The sequence below is a fragment of the Nomascus leucogenys genome, chromosome 12, assembly GCF_006542625.1.
Source record: "Nomascus leucogenys isolate Asia chromosome 12, Asia_NLE_v1, whole genome shotgun sequence".
Classification (NCBI taxonomy): Eukaryota; Metazoa; Chordata; class Mammalia; order Primates; family Hylobatidae; genus Nomascus; species Nomascus leucogenys.
Genome location: NC_044392.1, coordinates 28510987 through 28527221, shown reverse-complemented (window position 1 = coordinate 28527221; position 16235 = coordinate 28510987). Strand labels below are relative to the sequence as shown.

General features: G+C 39.8%; 1 protein-coding gene and 1 long non-coding RNA gene across 3 annotated transcripts in view; one reads left to right on the top strand and one right to left on the bottom strand.

Moving 5' to 3' along the window:
* Positions 1–16235, bottom strand: part of TNFSF4 (TNF superfamily member 4) — a 230892-nt gene that overhangs the window by 68894 nt on the left and 145763 nt on the right. The gene's annotated exons all lie outside the window — the stretch shown is intronic.
* On the top strand, positions 84–15080 carry LOC115837605. Its single transcript, XR_004032606.1, has 3 exons — positions 84–96; positions 3604–3609; positions 14986–15080. It is a non-coding gene; the product is annotated as an uncharacterized LOC115837605 (long non-coding RNA).

Sequence of the window (16235 nt, the reverse complement as noted above, 5' to 3'; positions counted from 1 at the left end):
TTTATTGCAGCTATTTACAATAGCAAAGACTTGGAACCAACCTAAATGCCCATCAATGATAGACTGGATAACAACGATAGACTGGATTAAGAAAATGTGGCACATATACAATATGGAATACTATGCAGCCATAAAAAATGATGAGTTCATGTCCTTTGTAGGGACATGGATGAAACTGGAAACCATCATTCTCAGTAAACTATCGCAAGGACAAAAAACCAAACACCGCATGTTCTCACTCATAGGTGGGAATTGAACAATGAGAACACATGGACACAGGAAGGGGAACATCACACTCTGGGGACTGTTGTGGGGTGAGGGGAGGGGGGAGGGACAGCATTAGGAGATATACCTAATGCTAAATGACGAGTTAATGGGTGCAGCACACCAACATGGCACATGGATACATATGTAACAAACCTGCACATTGTGCACATGCACCCTAAAACTTAAAGTATAATAATAATAATAATAAAAAGAAAATGTGGCACATATACACCTCTATACTATTTTCAAACTGACAGGTTTTTAATGAGAACTTCCTAAGAAATGCTGAACATAAATTTGCTGAATATATTCAGCAACAGTGCTGATGAGTGAAATATTTTTACCCATTTATTAACACACATACTAAAGTACTAGATGTAAAGATCTTTTTTTCTCTTAGATCTTAATTGCCACTTATGATAAAGTATGTGCAAAAAATAATAATGCAACCTTGCAACTTCTATGCCTTCCTGGTCCCACACACACCACCACCAAAACAACCTATCAGTGTTAGTCTCTCTGGGTCTTCTGTCCTCCAGGTATTCTCTCTTTTGCTTTTCAAACATTCCCAAGTCTAAGACAAGAACTTGCCAAACTTGGCAGTATCTCTACTTTGCCTATAAAGGCTAGATCTTCATTTCTATACCTTTTTTTCCTATTTCTATAGTGCCTCCTTCTTTTCCCAGGGAATCTAATGCCTTAAATATTATCTCCTCTCCTCCCCTACCAAACCTTGTCTCAGAAAAAGATGAATAAACTCTATCAAAGTTTATATTGTCAATAAAGCAAAATGTGTCCTCCTACTCAGGGATGAGTGCCCTTTTAAGAGGGGATTCTGACCAATTAGTACTATCTGTATGGGCTGTCTCTGGAGGTAAGGAGTTCCCTGTCACTGAGTATCTCTGCAACTGGCACTGGATAACCCTTAACATAAAAAATGAAAAAAGAGAAGTTAAAGCATAGAAGGGTGAGTTAGACTAGATATGGTGTGAGATTTCCTCCAAACCTGTGGCTCCATGGAAAAGCAGAATACAGGGTATGTTCTGAAGGAGGAGGGAGAGAAAAGATACAGCTGAGATGAGTTTTAGTGAGATTTTTTTAAAAGATTAATAGGAAAAATTATAAATTCTAGGGGGAACTGGGCCTACCCAAGATTCTCAACTGAGGGCATTGAGCAGAAAGGAGAGAAACTTAAAACTCAGCCAGTTGACAATAGTGGCCACTGAATTCATCTTTTCTCTATTTCACAGTTTTACCTAGAGCTAAACAAAGTTTCGGTTATCTCTGACCCAGTTTGGCATTTTTTATTTTTTTTTGTTTTTTAAAATCATCAAAACAAGGAAAAGATGGTAGAGATTAAAATGCTACATGTCTACATGTCTTCAGTGACGTAGGAAAGTATAAGATTATTTGAAAACTTGATCCTACTTAAGTTATTCAAATGATTAATTAATTAAAAAGCTATTTAATTTGTCCCTACTATGTACCAAGCTTCGTGATACATTTAGGAATACCCGGATATGGTCTCTGCCATCTCTGAGTTTATAAACCAGCAGAAATGATAGACTTTTAAACAAGAATTTATAATAAAGTGAACAAGCGTTACATTAAAGAAGTTCAAAGCCCTTATAGCCTCATAGCTTACTTAATGAAGAAGAATAGAAAGTGTCCAGGAGAAATGAATATTTAAGCTGATGAGCAGAACTTGAGGGGTGAGTGTTCTACATAGATAGAACAGCATATGAAAAGTTCCAGGCCAGGCGTGGTGGCTCGCGCCTGTAATCCCAGCACTTTGGGAGGCTGAGGCATGTGGATCATGAGGTCAGGAGATTGAGACCATCCTGGCTAACACGGCGAAATCCCATCTCTATGAAAAATACAAAAAAATTAGCCGGGCCTGGTGGCACACATCTGTAGTCTCAGCTACAAGAGACTCAACTACCAAGAGGTTGAGGCAGGAGAATCGCTTGAACCTAGGAGGCGGAGGTTGCAGTGAGCCAGATTGCACCACTGCACTCCAGCCTAAACGACAGAGTGAGACTCTGTCAAAAAAAAAAAAAAAAGGAAGAAAGAAAGAAGGAAAGAAGGAAGAAAGGAAGGAAGGAAGGAAACAAGGAAGGAAGGAAGGAGAAAGAAAGAAAGAGAGAAAAAAGAAAGAAAGAGAAAAAGGGAAGGAAGGAAGGAAGGAGAAAAGAAAATAAAGGAAAAAAGAAAAGTTTCATGAAAGAAAGAAGAAAGGAAGAAAGAAAAGAAAAAAGAAAAGTTTCACATGGAAGAGAGACCTTTTCAAGATGCCGAAGAAAATTAATCATGGTGGGATTATAAGTGGGCAGAGACAAGACAAGAGAGGCAGGCGGGAGCCAGACGCATGAAACATCTTGTAAGTCATGTTACAAATTTGGAGCTTATGCTAACAGCAATGGAAAGCTGCCAAAGTATGCTGAGCATACTCCCTGTTTGTCAGTGCACCTGAGAAGACATTCGATAGCTAACTATCCTATATATACGGCATCTAGTGGCTAAATTGAGATTTTTATTTTAATCTACTTGATTATTTTTTATTTGTTCCATGAAAACTTTTAAAGGTTTTCATTAATGGGATTTTAAGTAAGAACATGACATAATAATTTAAGTTTTGCAAGTTTTACTTTGACAACAACATGAATAAAAGATGAATGAGTAGCCAACTAAAGGAAAGAAGGTAAGAAAGGTAAATATGCAGGTTGGGGAAACAGTGGATGATCTGTTAGGAAGTAGAGTTGACAAGACCTAATTAAGTAGAAGGGAGGGATAGGGAGAAGACCAGAGTTAAGGATGAGTTTCTGGCTGGGACAACTGAATTCATGACAGGACCATTCTTCAAGGTGGGAAATACTAGAGGGTGAGCAGGTTTGCAGAGGCAGAAAGAGGTAAGCTCAGTTTTGAACGTATCAAAATTGAGATACATTTTAAAGCAACAAGAGGGCTTGTGAATGCTGAAAAGTTGACCAAGATATCAGGGAAAAGATCTTTGTTAGTCTCTGGGGACATCTCTTATATTAACAAAATGCAAGCTTGAGGGAACTATCCAAAAATAAAACTGTCCATTCAATTTCTACAATATCATAGCAAAGGAAAGCTATACTCTTAGTGTCGCTTAGAAAGCTACACTCTGGTAGAGCTAAGTGTTCCGTTCCTTGTGATGTCATTCTTTTAGCAGTGCCACACCCAGTACACCACAGGGTGGGAGGACACAAGAAAAGGGCAAAACTCAGCTGGGCTGTGAAGTCAGTGGGTGGACCTGGGCAGGGCACTCATGGCTTCTGGAAAATAGCCTAAGTCTACCTAATTCCCAAGCACACAGTATATTAACAGTTCATGTGCCAGGACACCAAAGCTTCCTGCCTTTAGCAGCAACACCACACTCAGCACCAACACTTAGTATTAAATCTGCCTAAAGTCTTAGTAAAAATGGAGATAATAATAGTACCTGCTTCACAGATCTCGTGAGCACGAAGAGATAATGCATCATTAACATGAACCATAGTTCTTGACACACAGTCAACACTTAATAAATATTGGGTGATAGTGGCAGTATCGATGGTAGTCATACTGATAACTCATATGAATAGTATGTTCTATTTCCCCCCATGGCACATGTTTACCTATGTAACAAACCTGCACATTCTGCACATGTACCTCTGAACTTAAAAAATATATATGTTCCTGAACCTCCTAAATCTTCAAATGTGTATTTTTCCAAAGAAAATTTAGTGCTGAGCACACTCCCTGTTCGTCAGTGCACCTGAGAAGCCATTCGATAGATAACTATCCTATATATACGGCACCTAGTGACTAAATTGAGATCCTTATTTTAATCTACTTGATTATTTTTATTTGTTCTATGAAAACTTAAAGGTTTTCACTAATTTTACCATTTAACACATTAATAAAATGTAGGTGAACTCTTACTTTAACTTATAATTTAGCTCATCACCCTGAAACAAATTTCAATAAATTTAACAGATTATACTGAAAGAGAATATAGAAATAGAGGTTAAGAGACAGAAAATCATGTCTTATATGTACAAAACTACCAGCCATACTGTCTTATTCATTTCAGTATCTCCAGTTTCGTTTTTTGTTTATTTTTTTGAGACAGAGTCTCGCTCTGTTGCCCGGGCTGGAGTGCAGTGGCATCATCTAGGCTCACTACAAGCTCCGCCTCCCGGATTCACGCCATTCTCCTGCCTCAGCCTCCCAAGTAGCTGGGACTACAGGCGCCTGCCACCACGCCTGGCTAATTTTTTGTATTTTTAGTAGAAATGGGGTTTCACCGTGTTAGCCAGGATGATCTCGATCTTCTGACCTCGTGATCCGCCCGCCTCAGCATCCCAAAGTGCTGGGATTACAGGCGTGAGCTGCGCCCAGCCGCTCCAGTTTCTTAACACAGATCTCAATAAATATTTTTTGGAGGATTGAAGGGAGAGAAGTAGTATGAGATCTGAGGCTTTTAAGATAAAATGTCTATAGAGACTAAACTCCTTAGGAAACTCACCAGAAATAATATAACTAATATAATAGGAAGACTAAAATTATGCATAGGTGGCCTGACAATGTTTCTCAAAATGTAGTCCCCACATCAGCCCCATCCACATCACCTGGGAACTTGTTAGATATGCAAATTCTGAGGCCCCACCTAAGACCTATTGAATCAGAAACTGGGGATGGGGCTAAGCAGACTGTCTTAAGCCCTACAGGTGATTCTGATGAACACTTAGGTTTGGAAACATTTGAAAATGAAGGCACAAAGACAGTCCATAGATACTATAAAGCCGCCAGGTCTTTAATATGGCAAAAACTAGGCAGATGTGTGCATCTGGTCAAAATAAAAACAGCTTTGCTCCCAGAATTCTACCTTTGCCTGGCATACTTCACACCATTTAACTGCAGGTTCTGTATAGGCATCTAAATTTTCACTTCTTAATTGCCCAAGAAAGAAATCTGAAAAGAAATCTTGTTATAGAACAAATTGAAGGGAAATTGAATTAATCTTTGAGCCCCTTGATAGCAGAGACTGATCATGTTCATTATTGAGCCCCCATTTTCTATGAGAGTTCCTAGCACATAGTACTCAGTACCTATTTGGTGAATAGATGAGGCAATCTCACATGTGGGAAGGGCTGACCAAGGTGGGCCCTCAAGACATCTGAAAGGGGCGAGGGGAGGGTATGTGAGGAAGACATGGTTTCAGTCCCAGTTCTAGCCCTTGCAGCTGTGTGACCTTGCAATAGTTATTTAATCTAAGTGTTATTTTCCTTATATGTACAATAGGGATGGTAACAGTTTCTATCCCATAGAGTTATTCTAAGGATTAAAAGGGAAAATACATATAAAGGGCATAGCAGAGTACCTGGGAAATTGTCAATAAGTGTTAGTTCTTATGGTTATTGTGATCATTTTTGTGGTTTTTACAATGATACTACTGTGGAGGAGTCAATGCTTAGGACTAAGGCCCCTGTGTCAATTGCCATTGTAAGGATTTGTGCCTACCCTATATGGCAACCTATTTTCCCTGGAAAGAAACACAGGAACGTGTCCTTTATTGAAGTCCTTTCTAGAAGACAGAGAGTTATGATTGGAAAATAAGGTAAATGCCCTGTTATTGTGTGGCTTGAATTTTAGGCAGATTTTAGTTGGCTAACTAGATCAAATGTTTTACGTTAATAGATAATACTGTCAAAATACTGATTCTTCCACTTTTTATAATAGTTCCAGTCCTCAGCTCTCATGATAGAAAGAAAAATAGAAAAGAAAGGAGGGAGGGAAAACATAAAGTCTTCCAGAAAGTCTATCTTACAAGATAAGTCCAATTTTTAATAATTATGTTGGAAGAACGCTTAACAGATTAATTTTGGATCTCTTGATATAGCTTCATACAATCTTCATACAAATCTAATCAGAGATGTGAAGCCCTGATTGTTGAAATTATTAAAATACATAATTATTTGCTGAAATTAAATATAGGGAATTCCTTAAGGAGCCTTCCCACCATTTTTCTCTTCCTTTGAGATAATTATCTGTGCAATATTAGATATTAAATGGTTACATACTCACTGCACTTCTGCCCTGAATCTAGGTTGGAAGAACGTTTACTTGCCTTGCATAGCAAATGTCTCAATGTCTATATTTACTGCAGGTTGGCTTGGACTACAATGAGGGAACAACTGTTCCCACCAAAGTAGGATGTGTGGTTCATAACTGTGAAGAACCCATGCTGAAGGCTGATAGAAAGAAGCAACTCAAACATCATGGGGAGCACTGATCAGGAGTGAGAGCAAGAGAAATTTCCCCAAGTGAACAAGGAACTGCAGCAGACTTTTCACAGAACACCCTGGTAATAGAAAACTTCCGTAGAAATTTCTGATGAAAACTATACTTACGATGTATTTAAGAGTTTGCAGATGAAATGATTACAAGCTTCCTTCTAGCAGGATAAGTTTCAGAACTTCCTTGAAATCTTACATGCCTCCCTTCCATGGACTCGGCCATGGGCAAACTATAAAAGATTCCCATCCCCTGTACTTCCTTGCATTTAGGAATATTTTCAGGTTTTTTCTCTTAAATCCATTCACTCTGTCTTACCAGAATTTTTGGCTGACCCTTCAATTTTGGTCAATGTCTTGCTTTTCCCCTGTTTATCTGGACTTGACATTTTAGACCTTCTCTCATACACAACTCTTTTGCAGTTTTCAGCTATCAGGCTTTTTTTCTTCAAGCCCTATACTTGTATATTAGTCATATCCATTCCAACCACAAGAGCTCAGCTCTGGTATCCCCATTTATCTGGGAGGGAGGTCAAAAGCAAGAATCCTCAAACATAAGTGAACGAACTTAGAATGGAATACGAAAGGCATATGGCAAAGAAGAAAGCCAGCAGAAGCTAGAGGAACAGGATCCATAGTAGACCAGTGACTCTGCCCCATGCCTTGCTGGCAAAGGGTTCTCCTAGATACTTGGCAAGAGTGTGAATATTCAAATAAGTAAAGTTGGGAGTTGGAGAAGGGGAGTAATGAGGAAGACATAGGCCTTGCAATTCAACCTTAATAACACAGACAAATTGAGGCACAAACATCAGGACCTGGCAACTGTTTTCTCATTTGATTCTTGCCTGGTAACAAAGAGAGAACTGAGCTATGGGTTAGAGGGATAAAGCCAAGACATATGAATGTCTAGTTTCTGCCCTACTCTGGTGTGGGGATTGTGGTCAGAGAATACTACATAATGCTGTGAAGATAGCTGGATAAGCTCCTCTGACGTTGTGGGGTTTTCCTGCTAAAATTGAACCAAGCATATAAATTAAAGTGAGATGAGTTTTTTTCTATTAGAAATTTCAAAGTTACCCTGTCTCTCTTTAGTCATGTCTAAATATTAGTTGTAGGACATGTATGCAGTAGATAAGAAGTCCATATGCAACCAGCAGTCTATCTTCCCAGCTTTCTGAAAGGCATTCCAGGACAGTTACAGAAGTGAAGAGATGGAGGCATTAGGTCTGCTATTGAATTTAGGGTTATGGTTGGATGACTTTCTGTATAAGATCTTAAACTCTTTGATGTTCTATTTAAAAATTGAGTTCTAAGGGGAGCAATTTGAACAAATTAATACAATGCAAAGGTAGCCATCAGTCAAAGTGTGATGAATGCAGGAAAAGTCTTAAGACTCAAACTCTTTAGTTGAGGCCTTTGTGCCTGATAGAGATCTTTACCTTTGTCAAAGACTAAGTTACAACAAATTTAGTTATAAATCTAATTGGTTTTTATTCACAATTCATTAATCAGGTCAGCCTCCATTCTATAAAATAGAATACAAGTTCCCGCTGGGCAATGGCATACAGTGGGTTTTGTAAGATGGGAACAAGGAAACAAAATAGTAGGAAAAAAAAGGCTGATTATTAATATCAGGCTGCTTCAGTTCACTTTTTTTTCTAAGGGTTAAAGCAGAAGGGACTTCCTTATTCAACTGACTCCAGTAGACTGGAATCTCCTGTTTTCCGGAAAAAATGGTCTGTTTTGGGTTCTGTCTGCTCCCTTAAAGTTTCAGTTTCACTATGTGGCATTTAGCAAAGTGACTCCATTTTGGTTTATTCTCATCTGTTGGGACTTAGTGTAAAAGTCCAGTCTAAAATATGACCTCCTATAATTTTTTAATACCTATTTCTCATAAACAAGGTTCAGGCTCCTGGAAGAGTAGGAATCACCAGATCAAGGGTGATGGGGGTAAACCTAGAATATCTTAGGCTTATTATTAATAATTGCAAATTAGAAGCATCTTTTGAACAGAGCTGAAAGTGGTGAAGAAAATAAGATTGACAAAATTAAAATATAAAAGAGATCAAAGAGGAACTGCCTGCAACAAAATGGAATCATAGAAAATGGAATCATAAATTATAAAAATAGAAAAAACATGGAGTTCAGAAGGAAGAAGCTAGGTTTGAAGAACAAATCTTTGCCCATAGTGCACTGGTTCTCAAACTTGGCTGCACATTAAAGACACCTTAGAAGTTTTTTTAAAAACACTGAGTCCCACCCTTAGAGATTCTGAATTAGTGGTCTGAGAAGTTGCTGGGGAAAGGGGGTAAAACTAGTCTTTCTCTTTTTCAAGTAACCTGTGTGGTCATTTCTAACTGAAGTGGCTAATTGAAATAGGCAAAAACCTCAACGCTCGTGCCCCTACCAGGATGCTTGTAACAAGGGTCAAAAAGAATGTGTATACAATTACAGCATATGTCTTTGTGCCTTTTTTAGGCTGTGTGCTTTACTTATGCTTTCTTTTTATCTAATTACTTTAATGCTCCCTAAAGTTCTGAACAGACTTTGGCAGGATGATTGGTGAAGGCAAATTTAATTATATAAGAAAGCAAAATTCAGTTTATAATATAAAACCTAATTTATGGGACTGTAATTGCTGACCTCTAGGGGGAGCTCAAGGCTCCTTCTCCCCATCTCCTTTCCAATCCCTATGGAGAAGTATTATTTAGGTTTAAGTTTAGGATTTTATTGGCTATTTGGTATTAAATGTTACCACACTGCCAAGTTAACAATCGTTATAATGTGGGTGTGGCCTCTTTTGGGTTCCCTTATTCTTAGCAAACAGTGTGGAAAAGAGGGTATGATCTGCATGTGGGTTTTTGTTTGTGAAACAAAAATAGACAGTTTATACTGTTGACTAGTTAGACACATACTAGCACATCAAAAGGGAGTTCACAAGATCCACTGAAACTTTTTAGAGTTCTGCATTAGGCTTAGGAGCTAACCTTATAACTAAGAAATAACCATTTCTTTGCTTTGCTTTGTCTTACTTCATCTTCACAATCTGTCTGTTTGTATCCATGCCCCCACATCCAAGACCTCAGAGAATCTCTAAATGAGGGGAGGATTGGTGTAGGTCAGGATTCACATAGTGTCCTAACAAGATACCATTGTAATAACATCATCATTTTTACTTGGGTGTTATTCAAAGAAAGAGAGAAAGGTGGAAGTGGAAAAGAGAGGGTAGTTCTTACAATTCCTTGAAAACGTCTTGAAAAGATAAAGGAAGTTAAGCCAAATGCACCAAGGCTGAACTTCTTGGTTTAAATAGTAGGAAGACAGCAATGCCTGATTTTGCCCCAATTGTCCATCAACATACCAGTGAAGACTGGAGGGAGTTCACAAACAAAAATGTGGTAAAATAGAATATTAATAACATAGTCACCAGATTCTGAGCATAATTAACATTAAATATTATCTTACTCTGCTTGGGCTGCTATAGCAAAATACCATGGCCTGGGTGATTTAAACAACAGAAATTTATTCTCGCAGTTCTGGGGGCTATGAAGTTTAAGATCAAGATGTCAGCTGATTTGGTTCCAGGGCCCTCTTCCTGGCCTGCAGATGGCCACCTTCTCGCTGTGATCTCACATGGCAGAGAGACAGCTCTGGTGTCTTTTATAAGAGCACTGATTTCTCATGAAGGCCTCACCTTCATGACTTCATCTAAGCCTAACTACCCCTAAAAGTCCCATCTCAAAATACCCAAAGAGCCATCACGTTGGGGGCCAGGGCTTCAACACATGAATTTGGGGGAAGGGGACACAATTTGGTCCATAACAATGGTAGAAGAGAGACAGTCAAACTGAGAAACTTTCACAGCCTGATGTAGATTCTGGCCTTAGGGGCAAGAGTTAAACTTGGATAGAATGAAGACAGCATGAGGCTTCCACCCATCTCTTACTGCATTATCCTGCTACTCTATCTTAGAAACATGACTTGCAACAACCAAAAACCAGAAACCTCCCCTATCTATTGGGGAAGACCCTTGAAGTGACCAGGCCATGCCTCCTGCTCTATCTTTAACCTCTTACTTAACCTCTAAAGGGCACTGAAATGTTTGAACATATTCCTTACTCTTGAATTCATAGCTCTTCAAACACAAGTTCCATTATGGTTTAAATATAAATGGATTCTAAAGATGAAATTGGGTCAAATTGAAGATTTGGGTGGATAGGCAAAGGGATTAAAGTCGTCTTCTTGAATGCCTATTCCTTCTTCATCACTTCTCTACTGTTGAACTCATTGCCCATGTGGCTGATGAGATTAGATAAGCCCAGATCTCCCTCTCATCTGGGAGAAGGCACTATCCAATGCTTCTACTTCAGAAATCCAAGAAAGAAACTCTTTTGTATCTCCAAGGCTTAATGCAGTCTAACTGCTTTAAACAACACCTATGCATTGATGACTCCATATTATATGATGGGGATTCTGATGTTAATCTAGTCCCTCTTTATTAACTCCCATTCACAGCATCATTGTGGCTTTAGCTATTTAGTGTCTACACTGAGAGGGGTATATTTAGATAACATTTTATTAATAGGCTTAGGCAGAATTAGGAATGGACATTTCAATGACGTATGACACTAACTTACCCAGCGTTGGGCCAAACTTCACAGTTAAGGGTACAGTCCTTTACAAGGCTGCCCTCACTTCAGGCGACAGCTGCAAGTGCAGGGGTCCCTGGCCCACCCTCACTTCGGACCAACGGGTTACAAATTTTAGGGTTTCCACTATCCTCTCAGGTTAGATAACTTATTAGCACAATTTGCAGAACTCACAAAAGCACTATATTTATTTTTACAGTTTTATTAAAGCAAAAAGATACAAATTAGAACTGGCCAAACGGAGACATGCAGAGAGCAAGATCTGGGAGGGTTCCAAACATGAGGCTTCTGTTATCCTTTCCCCATGGAATTAGGGTAGGTTATCCTCCTGGCACATCATGTACACAGAGAACTGCCAACTAGAGAAGCTCACCCAAGCTTTGATGTCCAGAGTTTTATTGGGATTTAATTACATAGGATCTTTGATGGAATCAACACCTATGTGGTTGAACCCAATTTCTGGCACCACCCTTCAGATGTCAGACTGATATCATAATGGCTCAAAGCCTCAACTCTCATGGTTGATCTTTCAGCCATGGCCAGCCCCCCTATCCTGAGTCACTCGCTACCAGGAGTCAAAGTAAGTCAGCTTGGTAAACTATCAGGGCCCACCATTGATAAAGTCACTCGCATATCACTTGGGAAATTCCAAGGGGTTAGCAGTTATCTCCCGGGAACTAGGGACAAAGACCAACCAAATTCCATTTGGCTTCCAGCAGGCTTCTAGCAGGCTTCCATTTAAACAGTAATAAAAAAGCAGGATTGGTGAGGGGCCAAGATAGCTGATTAGAAGCAGCTGCAGTCAGAGGCTCCCACCAAGAACAAAAATGGCAAGTGAAGTCTGCACCTTCAACGGAGGTATGCAGGTTCTCTCATTGGGACTAACTAGGTGGTTAGCACGACGCACAAAGAGCAAGGAAAAGCAGGGTGGAAAAATGGCCCACCCGAGAGCAGAGTAGCACAGGGCAAGCGGAGCTCTCATCCCCAGCCAAAGGAGGCAGTGAGTGATTGTGCTACCCCAACCAGGAAATCATGCATTTTCCATGGATCTATACAACCTGCGGATCAGGAGATCCCCTCGTGAGCCCATGCCACCAGGGCCTTGGGTCCCAAGCACAGAGCTGTGCAGATACTCAGTAGCTGTTTGGGTTGTGGCCTGCAGCAGCAGTTTGCAGACTGCCTAAGATGACTGAGTTCCCAGGGTAAGAGGAGCTGCCGACACCGTGGCTCCAGTCTGTCCTACCAGGCCAGGGAGTCTGGATGGTTTGGAATGGAAGGAATTCCCCACAGGGCAGCACAGCAGCTGTGGCAGATTGTGGTCAGATTGATTCTTAGGTGGGACCCAGATCCATCCCTCCTCACTGGGAAGGGTTTCCCTGCAGGAATTTCAGCAACTCCAGCCAGGGGGTTATGGACAGAGGACAGAACTCTGACCTCCCTGAGATGGAGCCCCTGATGGAAGGAGCAGCCATGGTCTCCATGGTTCAGCAGTCTTAGTGTTTCCTGCCTGCTGGCTCTGAAGAGTCCAGGAAATTCTCAGCACAGCACACCCACTCCAGCAAGGGGCAGCCAGACTGCTTCATTAAGCAGGTCCCTGATCCTATGCTTCCTAACTGGGTGAGACCCCCAGCCAACAGGGGTCACTAGACACCTTATACAGGAGCATTCCCACAGTCATCAGGCTGGTGCCCCTCTGGGATGGAGCTCCCAGAGGAAAAAGCAGGCTACCATCTTTGCTGTTCTGCAGCCTCCACTGGTGACACCTCCAGGTGCAGGAGAGACCCAGGTGAATAGGGTCTGGAGTGGACCCCCAGCAAATTGCAGCAGCCCTATTGAAGAAGGGCTTGACTGTTAAAAACAAACAGAAAGCAACAACAACAACAACATCAACAAAAAAGACCCCACAAAAAACCCCATCCAAAGGTCACCAGCCTCAAAGATCAAAGGTAGATAAGCTCACAAAGATGAGAATTAATACAAAAATGCTGAAAGCTCAAAAAGCCAGAGTGCCTCTTCTCCTCCAAATGATCACAACACCTCTCCAGCAAGGGCACAGAACTGGGATGAGGCTGAGATGCATAAACTGACAGAAGTAGGCTTCAGAAGGTAGGTAATAATGAACTTCACTGAGCTAAAGGAGCACGTTGTCACCCAGTGCAAAGAAGCTAAGAATCATGATAAAACAATATGGGAGATGATAACCAGAATAACCAATTTAGAGAAAACATAAATGACCTGACAGAGCTGAAAAACACAACACGAGATCTTCATAAGACAACCACAAGTATCAATAGTCAAATAGACCAAGTGGAGATAAGAATCTCAGAGCTTGAAGACTATCTTGCTGAAATAAGACAAGCAGACAAGACTAGAGAAAAAAGGAATGAAAAGGAATGAACAAAACCTCTAAGAACTAGGGGATTATGTAAAAAGACCAAACCTACAACTGGGGCACCTGAAAGAGACAGGGAGAATGGAACAAAGATGGAAAACATACTTCTGGATATCATGCAGAAGAACTTCCCCAACCTAGCAAGACAGATCAACATTCAAATTCAGGAAATCCAGAGAACCCCAGTAAGATACTCCATGAGAAGACCAACCCCAAGACACAAAATTGTCAGATTCTCCAAGGTCAAAATGAAGGAAAAAATGTTAAGGGCAGCCAGAGAGAAAGGACAGGTCACCTACAAAGGGAATCCCATCAGACTAACAGCAGACCTCTCAGTGGAAACTCTATAAGCCAGAAGTGTTTGGGGGCCAATATTCAACATTATTAAAGAAAAGAAATTCCAACCCAGAATTTCTTATCCAACCAAACTAAACTTTGTAAGTGAAGGAGAAATCAAATCCTTTTTAGACAAGCAAATGCTGAGGGAATTTGTCATCACAAGGCCTGCCTTGCAAGAGCTCCTAAAGGAAGCACCAAACATGGAAAGGAAAAACCATTACCAGCCACTACAAACACACACTGAAGTAGGCAGACCAATGACACTATGAAACAACTACATTAACAAGGCTGAAAAATAACCAGCTAGCATCATGATGATAGGATCAAATCCACACATAACAATATTAACCTTAAATGTAAATGGGCTAAATGTTCCAATTAAAAGGCATAGAATGGCAAGCTGGATAAAGAATCAAGGCCCATTGGTGTGCTGTATTCAAGAGACCCATCTCACATGCAAAGACACACATAGAATCAAAATAAAGGGATGGATGAATATTTATCAGCAAATGGAAAGCAGAAAAAAACAGGGGTCACAATCCTAGTTTCTGACAAAACAGACTTTAAACCAACTAAGATCAAAAAAGACAAAGAAGGGCATTACATAATGGTAAAGGATTCAATTAAACAAGAAGTGCTAACTATCCTAAATATATATGCATCAAATATAGGAGCACCCAGATTCATAAAACAAGTTGTTAGAGACCTACAAAGAGACTTAGACTCCCACACAATAATAATGGGCATCTTTAACACCCCACTGTCAATATTAGACAGATCATTGAGATAGAAAATTAATAAAGATATTCAGGACTTGAACTCAGCTCTGAATCAAGTGGACCTGTTAGATGGCTACAGAACTCTCCACTCCAGAGCAACAGAATATACATTCTTCTCAGCACCACATGGCACTTACTCTAAAATCAGTCACATAATTGGAAGTAAAACACTCCTCAACAAATCCAGAAGAACTGAAATTATGACAAATAGTCTCTCAGAAAGTAGCGCAATCAAACTAGAACTCAAGACTAAGAAACCACACAACTACACAGATATTGAACAACCTCCTCCTGAATGACTCCTGGGTAAATAATGAAATTAAGGCAGAAATCAGAAAGTTCTTTGAAACTAATGAGAACAAAGAGAAAATGTACCAAATCTCTGGGACACAGCTAAAGCAGTGTTAACAGGGAAATTTATAGCACTAAATGCCCATATCAAAAAGCTAGAAAGATCTCAAATTGACATCCTAACATTACTTCTAAAAGAATGAGAGAATGAAGAGCAAACAAACCCCAAAGCTAGCAGAAGAAAAGAAATAACCAAGATCAGAGTGGAACTGAAGGAGATAGAGACATGAAAAACCCTTCAAAAAAATCAATGAAACCAGCAGCTGGTTTTTGGAAAAACTTAATAAAATATGTAGACTGCTAGCTGCACTAATAAAAAAGAAAACAGAGGAGAATCATATAGACATAATAAAAAATGATAAAAAGGATATCACCACTGACCCCACAGAAATACAAACAACCATTAGAGAATACTATAAACACCTCTATGCACATAAACTAGAAAATCTAGAAGAAATGGATAAATTCCTGGACACATACATCCTCCCAAGACTGAACCAGGAAGAAGTTGAATCCCTGAATAGACCAATAACAAGTTCTGAAATTGAGGCAGTAATAAATAACCCACCAACCAAAAAAAAAAAAAAAGCCCAAGACCAGACAGATTTACAGCTGAATTCTACCAGAGGTACAAAGAGGAGCTGGTACCATTTCTTCTGAAACTATTTCAAAAAATTGAAAAGGAAGGACTCCTCCCTAACTCATTTTATGAGACCAACATCATCCTGATACCAAAAGCTGGCAAAGATACAACAAAAAAGGAAAACTTCAGCCAATATCCCTGATGAACATCGATTCAAAAATCCTCAATAAAATACCAGCAAACCAAATCCAGCAGTACATCAAAGAGCTTATCGACCGCGATCAAGCCAGCTTCATCCCTGGGATGCAAGGCTGGTTCAACATATGCAAATCAATAAATGTACTCCATCACATAAACAGAACCAATGACAAAAACCACATGATTCTCAATAGATGCAGAAAAGGCTTTCACTAAAATTCAACATCCTTCATGTTAAAAACGCTCAATAAAATAGGTGTTGATGGAACATATCTCAAAATAGTAAGAGCTATTTATGACAAACCCACAGCCAATACCATACTGAATGGGCAAAAACTGGAAGCATTCCCCTTGAAAACTGGCACAAGACAA